The following is an 11,275-nucleotide window of genomic DNA, read 5'->3' on the forward strand; positions in this document are numbered from 1 at the left end:
CATTTGCCATGGCTGTTTCTATTGATATAATTTAGGTAATCAATGAGGTCACATATTAATCGTTTGATTATTACAATATAAAAGGTGGAGACAGCAATGACTATTTAGCAGGTGGAATCTATTTATGATTAATTTACACTGGATAAATCTTTAAAAAGCTAAGAAATACTAATGAAGATGTAAAAAACTTAATGTACTAGATCTCTGCTAGTTGGATATCATTGCAATTATGTTCCTTTAAGAATGGTAGATTCTAATTGCCTGTACCTATTGATTATTACTTAGAATGTTTTTGATTGACTTTGGTGTTCCTGGGGTATGCATTACTTATTTCTTCTATAGATATCCTGTGTTGTCTGAATTACTGCAAAGAAGGTATCCTTTTGTCAGGGAACTGCCATCGGAAGGAAGGGAAGTGAAAGGGCTCACACAGGTTGGGAGAGACTCAGCAGCTGAAGAGGGAACCAGTAGGGGGAGAGGAGCTGAGCTGAGGGAAAGGGAGCTGGAGGGATGGCTCAGAGACACTTCCAGCGAAAACAGTGGGGAGGTTTCAGGACCTCCTGTAGGGACACCCACTCCTCGCCGGAAACTGTCACGCAGAGAGTCCAGAAGACGTGTTTCCGTTAAGGAGCTTTTATGTTGGAAGCGATTCCGAAAGCAACCACTGTCGGAATCTGCCAGCGACTGACGGAGCCATGTTTAAGGGGCTCCGTTACAGACAGAGGTTTGCAAACTTGACCAAACTCTGAGGGACTAGGATTTTACACACAAGCAGCTCATCGTCCCATCACAGCATTCCGACAGTCTTCGTGAGCAGCTTGTGCAGGAGAAGGCATCATGAGCAACCCAGCCGGAACCGGAGAAGCAGGAGCTGGAGCGGGTCCAAGCCTGGAAGAAAGGTACCGGGTGTTGGAGGTCCAGCTAGCGCTGCAGACGGCGAGGCTTGAGGAGAGGAGGGCTCAGGATGCAGACAAAAAGGGGAAAAACACCCAGCTCGTCAGAAAGGTACCAGGATTGGTGCAGAAGTTTGGGGGGGAGCCCAAAGACTATCATGGCTTTCGGACAGAGATGCAATATGCCCTCAATCTGCAGTTTGATGAATTCCCTGACGAGGAATCACGAGTGGCTTTCGTGATTGGGCATCTTGAAAAGGGGGCGAGAGACTGGGTTAGACCCCTGATGGCAGCGAATAGTGACGTCCTAAAGGACACGATGAAGTTCTTTCGCGCCATGGATCTGATGTTTTCCAGCGATATTGAACAGGGAGTGGTCCGCAGACAGTTAATGGCTTGCAAACAGGGGAGCCGATCTGTCCGTGAGTACTGGACTGAGTTCACCATGTTGATCCATAAATTGGGGTGGGATCTATCGGCGGAACCCATTCAAATGCTCTTTGAAGAAGGGCTTTCTTCGGCTGTGAAAGACGAACTTTCCCGGGCGCCCAGGGCGGAGTCTATGGACCAGCTGACCAAATCAGCGCTGACCATAGGAGCGCGCCAGGAGGCGAGAGCATTGGAGAGGCGGGAAGGGAAGGGGGAACGTTGGAAGGAGTTCCGCATTCCAGACATTCCAGAGCCAACTTTCCCGCCGGCAGAGCCGATGGAAATCGGAACAGCGCGCGCGCGCGCAGTTTCAAAGCCCAGTGAGGGGGGAAAGAAGGAGGGAAAAGGCGCCTGGAAATGCTATCTCTGCCAACAGCCAGGTCACTTTGCCAGAGTCTGCCCCCAGAGGAAGGAATGGCAAGGGATGGTAGGAGCTGTGGAGGGAAGAGAGGAAGAAATACCGAAGCAAGTAAAAGCCAACGCCTGGCTGCCACCGTCGGGGCACAGCAGCCAGGCCAAAGAGCAGTGAAAGTGCCCACGCCAGAACCTCCTAAACCCGCCCTAGTGATAGAAGTGGCGCTAGAGCTGCCAAACGGACACCCTCTAAAGATAAAGGCGCTGTTGGACTCAGGCAGCTCCTGCAATTTCATGAGCAAAGAGTTTGCAGCTGAACACCAGATACAGACGATCCCTTTAAGCAACCCCCTGCAGGTGACCACGATCGATGGCAGGGAGCTGTTGGGAGGAGAAGTCAGCTTGCAGACCGTCCCAATGATAATGAAGGTGGCAAGGCACACCGAACTGATAGCGTTTAATGTGGCCACCTTGGGAGGAGCTCCCATTATATTGGGGATGAGCTGGCTAGCGTTACATGATCCGCTGGTGGGCTGGCATCAGAGAGTGGTTTCTTTTGGTTCAGCACATTGCTTAGAACACTGCAAAGAGGGAAAGGGTTTGGCAGGGGCCCAAGCCACCCTAGCAGGGACTGAAGTAACGGAGAACGTGAAGGTACCACGACAATACGCAGATCTCCGCGACGTCTTCAGCGAAAGGGAAGCTGACCAACTACCCCCGCATAGACCCTTTGACTGTCAAATCAATTTACTCCCTGGGGCACAGCTCCCTGTAGGCAAGCTGTACGCCATGTCAGACAGAGAGATGCAGGAGCTAAGAGAGTTCATTGACAAGAACCTGAAGAGAGGGTTCATCAGAGAGTCCAGGGCGGTGGGGGGCAGCCCAGTGTTTTTTGTGGATAAAAAAAACACGAACAAGCCGAGGCTTGTGTGTGACTTCAGGGCCTTAAATGCAGTGTCAGAACCAGTGGCTTTCCCTATGCCCAGGATTGACGACATTTTGACAAGGGTCAGGAAGGGAAAGATTTTTACTAAACTGGACCTAAGGGGGGCGTACAACCTGATACGAATAAGGAAGGGGGATGAATGGAAAACCACCATGTTCACCCCTTTGGGGGCATTTGAATATTTAGTTATGCCCTTCGGCCTACAAGGAGGCTCCGCGTGCTTTCAATCGTTTATGAACCACGTCCTGGGGCCTTTGCTTTACAAGAATTGTGTGGCCTTCTTAGACGACGTGTTGGTGTATTCTGAGAATGAGGAGCAGCATGTGAGAGACGTCAGAGAAGTGTTGAGCAGGCTGCAAGCCAACCAGCTGTGGGTGAAACTGGAGAAGTGTCAGTTTCATACCAAGGAGGTGGAATTCCTGGGGTATCGCCTGTCAGACAAGGGATTGGCCATGGATCCCGGCAAGGTCCAGGCGGTGCTGGAATGGAAAACACCCAAAACAAGGAAGGATGTGCAGAGGTTCCTAGGATTTGGGAACTTCTATCGTAAGTTCATCCGAAACTTTGCCCACCTGACGGCGCCCATTACGGACTGTCTCAGCAGTAAGAAGAAGTTCGTTTGGACTGAGGAGGCGGAGCGAGCATTTGAGGAACTAAAAAGGGCCTTCGCCTCGGAACAACAACTCCTGCATGTGGATTTACAAAAAACGATGAGAGTGGAAACTGACGCATCAGACAGAGCTATTGGGGCGGTGCTTCTGCAGCCAGGGAAGGAGGAGTCAGAGTGGAGACCGTGTGCCTTTTTTTCGCGAAAGCTGAACAAATCCGAGAGGAACTACACGGTGTATGACCGAGAACTACTAGCCATTCATGAGGCGTTCCGGAGATGGAGGCACCTGCTAATTGGCGCACAACATAAGGTGCAAGTGTGCACTGACCACAAGAACCTAGAGTATTGGAGGACGGCACGAGTGCTCAACCAACGGCAAGTGAGATGGGCCCAGGAGTTCTCCAAATTTAACTTTGAGATTTGTTACGTGCCAGGCCCAGAGAACATTAGGGCGGACGCTCTCTCACGCAAACCTGAATATTTGGAGGGGGAGGGAGCACCCGAAGAGAGACATGTCATTCCAGAGGACCGCTGGGTGTGTGGGGCGGCATTGGTGGGACAAAGAGAACTGGTAGAGGAAACAGAGAATGATGAATACGCCCAGAATAAGCTCAGAGGTCTTAGGGGTGAGGGAGAGGAACCAGGGGGTTTCGAGGAAAGAAATGGAGCTTTGTATTACAAAGGGGCACTGTATATCCCTGAAGGAGACTTAAGGGGGAGGGTACTCAAGCAGTTGCACGACAGCCCCACGGCGGGGCATTTTGGACAACACAAAACCATGTGGTTGGTCACCAGGGAATTTTGGTGGCCTAAGGTGAGGGAAGATGTACGGGAGTATGTAAGAGGGTGTGAGCAATGCCAGCGAGCCAAAGGGGAGAGGCGGGCACCGGCGGGGCTATTAGAACCCTTACCAACCCCAGAACGACCTTGGGAGGCAGTGTCGATAGATTTTATGACTGATCTGCCGAAGTCCAAGGGGAAAACAGCCATCATGGTGGTGGTAGACCTACTAACAAAGATGTGCCACTTTGTAGCCTGCTCGCATGCAGTCACGGCGGAAGAGACAGCGAAGTTATTTGTAGAACACATTTTTAGGTTGCACGGGGTGCCATTGAGGGTGGTCTCAGACCGAGGAAAACAATTTACTTCCAGGTTCTGGAGGAAGCTCATGAGCTTACTGCAGGTGGAGGTCAACTTTTCGACTGCCCGGCACCCTGAAACCAACGGGCAGGCGGAAAGAGCAAACGGGGTCCTCCAGCAATACCTGAGGTGTTATGTCAATGACAGAGAGAATGACTGGGTAGAAAAGTTGGCGCTGGCGGAATTTGCCTACAACAATGCCGAGAATGTGTCCACAGGGATGAGCCCCTTCTTGGCTAATTATGGGTGTCATCCCAGGGCTTTCCCAGGGGGAGAAGGGGAGAGATGGGGTGTCCCGGCAGCCGAGCATTTTGTAGAAGAAATGGAAGCAATCCATCGTCAGCTCCAACTCAACTTAGAAAGGGCGAAGGAAGAATACAAGAGGCAGGCAGACAAGAACCGAAGGGAAGGTGAAACCATAAGGGTGGGAGATAGGGTGTGGCTGTCAACCCAAGGGTTGCCGTTCAAAGGAGGTTGTAAGAAATTAAGACCCAGGAGATTGGGTCCCTTTGAGGTCATTCAACAGGTCAACCCAGTGGCTTTCAGGCTCCGGTTACCCAACCACATGAAACTGCACCCAGTATTTCACAGGTCGTTACTGTCACCGTATGAGGAGGGACGAGAAGGGATGGCCACTCGGGGACCGGTCATAGAAGAAAGGGAATGCAGCAGCCATGTGGCAGAAATCCTCGACGCCAGATGGAAGGGGGATCAGGTGGAGTATTTGGTAGCGTGGGAAGGAGAACCGGAGTCAGAAAACACTTGGGTAATGGCAGAAGATATCAATGACGAGGTATTGATAGAAACGTTCCATCAAAGGTTCCCAAGGAAACCTCAGCCTGTGGAGAGGTTCCGGAGGGAATACTTTGGGACCACCGATGAGGAGGAGGAGTTGGAAGGATTCTCGGAATCGGAAGGGGAAGGGGAGATGGACTCTGAGGAGGAGGAGTACTTCGAGACCAGGAACCGCAACAGGTGGAGAGAAGTGTTCGGGACATCGGAAGATGAAGGAAGTTCATTCCGGGGTTTTGCCTCCTCACCGCCCGTAGAGGAGGGGGTGAGAGGGGATGAAGGGGGCCCTGGAGGGGAGGTGGATGTCAGGGAACTGCCATTGGAAGGAAGGGAAGTGAAAGGGCTCACACAGGTTGGGAGAGACTCAGCAGCTGAAGAGGGAACCAGTAGGGGGAGAGGAGCTGAGCTGAGGGAAAGGGAGCTGGAGGGATGGCTCAGAGACACTTCCAGCGAAAACAGTGGGGAGGTTTCAGGACCTCCTGAAAACCTCCTGAAAACCCACTCCTCGCCGGAAACTGTCACGCAGAGAGTCCAGAAGACGTGTTTCCGTTAAGGAGCTTTTATGTTGGAAGCGATTCCGAAAGCAACCACTGTCGGAATCTGCCAGCGACTGACGGAGCCATGTTTAAGGGGCTCCGTTACAGACAGAGGTTTGCAAACTTGACCAAACTCTGAGGGACTAGGATTTTACACACAAGCAGCTCATCGTCCCATCACACCTTTCTTGTAACAACAGGTGTTTAGGTAATTAATGATGTTACAATCTCCTAAGATTAATTTATACTTTTATGTTCAACATTAGGAAGTGGAGACCGCAATGACCATTTGCCATATGGGATCCATTGATGATTAAGCCTCACTGAATAAGTTTGATAAAGTTGTAATAGTGTATATAAATGAAGATGTGGAATACTTATTTTAAACGTTGTGAGTTTTATTCTAGAGTCTTTCTGTGTTTACAATGGTTCTCTCTATATGATATGAATTTACTCCCTTTTCTCTGGAATGCTTGATCACTCTAGTTCCAGATTCTCCCGGTCAGCTTTGACAGTTCCGCATATTCCACCAGCATCGTCTGCCATTCTTCGATTGTTGGTAACTCCTGCTGTTTCCATTTTTGGACTAATAAAATTCTAGCAGCTGTTGTGCATACATAAACAATTTTTGATCAACTCTTGATATTTCCCCACCTACCATTCCTAACAGAAAAGCTTCAGGTTTCTTTGGGAAGGTGTACCTGAACATCTTTCTTAATTCATTGTAAATACTGTTCCAAAATAGTTTAACTTTATCAGACGTCCCCCACATATGGTAAAAATCCCCTTCTTTAACCTTACATTTCTAAAAAGTCTTATTACTCATTCTATACATTTTTGCTAGTTTAAAGGTAAAGGGACCCCTGACCATTAGGTCCAGTCATGACTGACTCTGGGGTTGCGGTGCTCATCTCGCTTTACTGGCCGAGGGAGCTGGCGTACAGCTTCCGCGTCATGTGGCCAGCATGACTAAGCTGCTTCTGGTGAACCGGAACAGCGCACAGAAACGCCGTTTACTTTCCCGCCAGAGCGATACCTATTTATCTACTTGCACTTTGATGTGCTTTTGAACTGCTAGGTTGGCAGGAGCTGGGACCGAGCAACGGGAGCTCACCCCGTTGCGGGGATTCGAACTGCCAACCTTCTGATCGGCAAGTCGTAGTTGGTAGCGATCAAATACCATCTATATATCATTTTCATTATATTTTCCTTCAATGTCATGCCTGCAGTAAATTTCATACCCGTATTCCATAACCTTGACCATTTATCAAAGTCAATGTTATGGATAATGTCTATTGGCCATTATATCATTACTTCCTTAGTTTCCTCATCTTTTGTATGCCATTCTAGAAGTAACTCGTACATTTTAGATAGGATTTTTGTTTTACTTTCCAACAATTCGGTTTCCAGCTTGGCTCTAAATGTCTCAAAGCCATTCTTCCTTTTGTCTTTTTCAAATACATCATTAATTTGTTGATACTGTAACCCTAACCTGTTAGCTTATCACATGTTTCATCATATGGTTTCATTTTTAACACTTTATCCCTTTCTATTAGCAACTCCTTATATGTTGGCCAATTACCTTTCATATTTAACCGCTTGACTGAAATTGCTTCTGCTGGTGAAACCCACCATTGGTGTTTTATGTTCTAATACTTCTTTATATCTCATCCATACTTCATACAACGGTTTTCTTATTGTATGATTCTTATTGCATGATCCTCTGTGAACTCTGACTTTATCATACCACAAATATTCATGCCACCCAAATCTGTTTCCATAACCTTCTAAACCTACCTGTGTTTTCTAGTTTCATCCAATCCCTTAACCAAGTCAAACAGGATGCTTCATAATATATATTTAAATTCAGCAGTGAGAATCTGCCTCTTTCTTTTTTATCTGTAAGAAGTTTATACTTTACTCTAGGTTTCTTCCCCTGCCAGATAAATATTGACAATGCTTTTTGCCAAACCAAACTTTAAACTGTCCTGTTCCACTGATCATTGAGATTGTCTGAAACAGAAATAACATTTTGGGTAGCACATTCATCTTTATCACAGAGATTCTTCCCCAGAATGACAATTTCAGTCTATCCCAAATTTCTAAATCTCTTTTAATATCTTTCCACACAGGTACATAATTGTCTTTAAATAAGTTTATATTTTTGGGAATCAACCAGATACCCAAATATTTTACCTTTTTGACCACTGTGATTCCTGTTTTATCTTGTAATTCTTTAATTTGTTCCTGATTCATATTTTTAACCATCATTTTTGTTTTGGCTTTATTTAATTTAAAACTTGCCTATTGCCCAAACTCTTCAATCACTTCCAGTGCTTCCATTACACTGGCATGTCGCTCTTCTAATGTTATTTCTCTTCTAACTATATTTCTCTCATTATCTTTCAATTGATGCCCAGGAAGAAAGTCCACTTGTCAGAGACATGGTTGGCAGAGAGGAATCTGCAGAGGGGGAGGAAGAGGCAGAGGAAAACAGGAACTTGAGTTGTTCTCACAACAAAAGTGAGATAACCCCTCCTCACTCTGGACTGCTGCCTGTAAGTTTTTGCAGCAGCACAGAGATGAAGGAGCAGGATGCAGGTGGTAGTAGAGGGCTGGATTCAACTCCAGAGGAGAAGGAATTGGCTGCACCTGAGTCTCCAAGAAGCAGGAGGTGGAGCAAGCGATTAGAACAGAGGAAGACCAGCAGGAAGTGGGGGTAGGCTTATTCAGTGAGGCTTAATCATCAATGGATCCCATATGGCAAATGGTCATTGCGGTCTCCACTTCCTAATGTTGAACATAAAAGTATAAATTCTAAAATTATGGAATTATGATCCAAAAATGTCCTTGGCAATATCTCTGTACTTATTGTTCTTGGAGCTAAGTCCTTGGGAATCCAGACTTGGTCTACTCTACTAGAACTTGATTTGAATCAGAGAAAAATGTGAATTGTTTTGTTAATGGGTTTTTTAAGTCTCCAAATATCAATTAAATCATGATTATCCACCAATGAAAAAAGAGCCTTTGGGAGTTTTCCCAGGTTTCCCTCCCTTTTGCTTGACGTTCTGTCCATTTCTAACAACACCACTCCATTTAAATCACCCATCAAAATTACTTTCTGGTCCATATGGTCAAACAATTTTTCCTCCAATTCTTTATAAAAGTCTGATTTCCTCTCACTTGATGCATAGATCCCAACAATGATAAAGTTGTTGCCTTGCAGTGTGACTTGGACCCCTATCATTCCCCACTCATTGTCTTTAAACAATTCTTTTGCATTGTGTTTTCCTTTAATGTACAAAACCACTCCCCTTTTATTATTTACAGCTGAAGTTACAAATGCATTTCCCAATCTTTTATTTATTAGAACTCTTCTGTGTGTTTTTTAGCAACACGTGTTTCCTGTAAACAAATCATATCCGTTTTTTAAAAATCAATAAATGTTCGGTTTTCTTTCTTTTCACTTTCTAATTACGTCCATTAACATTCCATGATAATGCTTTATCCAATTAAAATTAAAATAATTTTATTATTATGATTGGGATTTTTCCTCTTCCTCTTTATCTTCTTCCAACTGTTCTCCAAGCACAGGTCTGTCCTCCTCCTTCCTCTCCAATTCTTTGGCATATTTCCTCCAAAATTTGGCCGTGTCCTGTGGATTCCTGATCTTGAATTTCTTATCTTTGTAATAAAAGGAGATTCCTTCCGGTAACTCTAACCTTTTTGCAATTTCTGTAACCAGTTTTATTCTCACATCCTCCCCTTCCTGTCCCAGGATTCCTCGAAATTTCAAATTTATTTGTTTCTTTCTCATCTCGAGAAATGCAGGATTGTCTCTCATGACTGGTGTTATGTGGTTGGCAGCCACTCCCAGTCACCCGTCTAGCTGCCGCATTCTGGATTAATTGCAGTTTCTGGGTCACTTTCAAAGGTAGCCCCATGTAGAGCGCATTGCAGTAGTCCAAGCAGGAGATAACTAGAGCACGCACCAGTCTGGTGAGACAGTCTGCAGGCAGGTAGGGTCTCAGCCTGCGTAACAGGTGGAGCTGGTAGACAGCCACCCTGGACACAGAATTAACCTGCACCTCCATGGACAGCTGTGAGTCCAAAATGACTCCCAGGCTGCGCACCTGGTCCCTCAGGGGCACAGTTACCCCATTCTGGACCAGGGAGACCCCACACCTGCCCTCCCCCTGTCTCCCAAAAACAGTACTTCTGTCTTGTCAGGATTTAATCTCAATCTGTTAGCCACCATCCATCCTCCAACCGCCTCCAGACACTCACACAGGACCTTCACCACCTCCACTGGTTCTGATTTAAAAGAGAGGTAGAGCTGGGTGTCATCTGCATACTGATTAACACCCAGCCCCGTTTGCCCGATGGAATTGACTGAAGGAGGGAGCGGTCTTCCCAAACACCAACAGAAGCAGCAACAGCAGCAGAAATAAACTGTCTGTTATGAAAAGGACATTGTGTAACTTGTGCAACCTGACATCTCCGCCAGATGCCCCTGTTTTATCAAATTATGGCTTCTGATTAATGGCTTCTGGTTTGGAGTGGAAGATTCTGCAGACGTCGCTGGCAAAGGAACACTGATCTTGCACCATGACCTAGCTGAACGGGACAGAGTTGGGGGACCCCTCCTGTTGCCCAGAACTGTATTCCTTAGAAGGCAGTCTGGGGTTTTATACCAGTGGTGGGCGGAGCCAGAGGCAAACAAGTAGGTGGAGCCAGGAGTGTGAACTACATTCCAGCTGTGCAAAAGTCATTCAATCTCCACATCCCTGTATACACACATCTCCACCCTTCCTCCAGAAAAACAAGAGGCATTTCATAGTTCAAATGTACATGTCATTCCTGCAAAATCACTTGAGGAGTGTGCGAGTCAAGAACAGTGAGGGCTGCAACCTGAGGATAAGGAGTACAGCCTTTGGAAAGTCCTGGGGGCCACACAGAGACATTTGGTCGGCCGCATTCAGCCACCAGGCCTGAGGTGCCTCATGTCTGTAGTGGATCAATCTTTGTCTTCCCTAAAATCACTGCTGAACAGAGTCTCCAAAAGCTGCTTCTATCATTGTAAGCCCCAATTGTTCAGCCAAACCTTTTGTCCCTCTTGTGGGGTTTTATTTGCCAGGCATTTGCAATTGTTTCATCACATTTGTTCTACTTAACAACATTAGATTATTCTTGTCTCTCAGTCTTACTCCTGTTTGAAGAATATGTAGTTTTTATTGCATTGTGTTGAGTGAAGAGTGGATTTTTCAAGGAAGGAAGGAAGGAAGAATTCAAGGGTCATCTTCCATGTGTTACCTTTGCTCTCTAGTTGTAGGAATGTGGAATCACAGAACTGTAGAATAGATTACCATTGTTGGAATGGATTACCATTCTTGATATTGTCACAAAAGTTGTCCCCCTCTATCTGCCAAGCGGTAGCAAGAGCCCATGGGGTTCCAGGCACTGACTCAGAGTCTGTGTTTCTTTGGAGAATTGAGACATGGCGGAGACTCATAGCTTTAATAAATATGCTTAATAATTTTTACACCTTAAATCTGCATGGAGTGAGTCCAGATTG

Source organism: Podarcis pityusensis (genome assembly GCF_964106645.2).
Source record: "Podarcis pityusensis genome assembly, chromosome: 8".
In the NCBI taxonomy this organism is placed as follows: Eukaryota; Metazoa; Chordata; class Lepidosauria; order Squamata; family Lacertidae; genus Podarcis; species Podarcis pityusensis.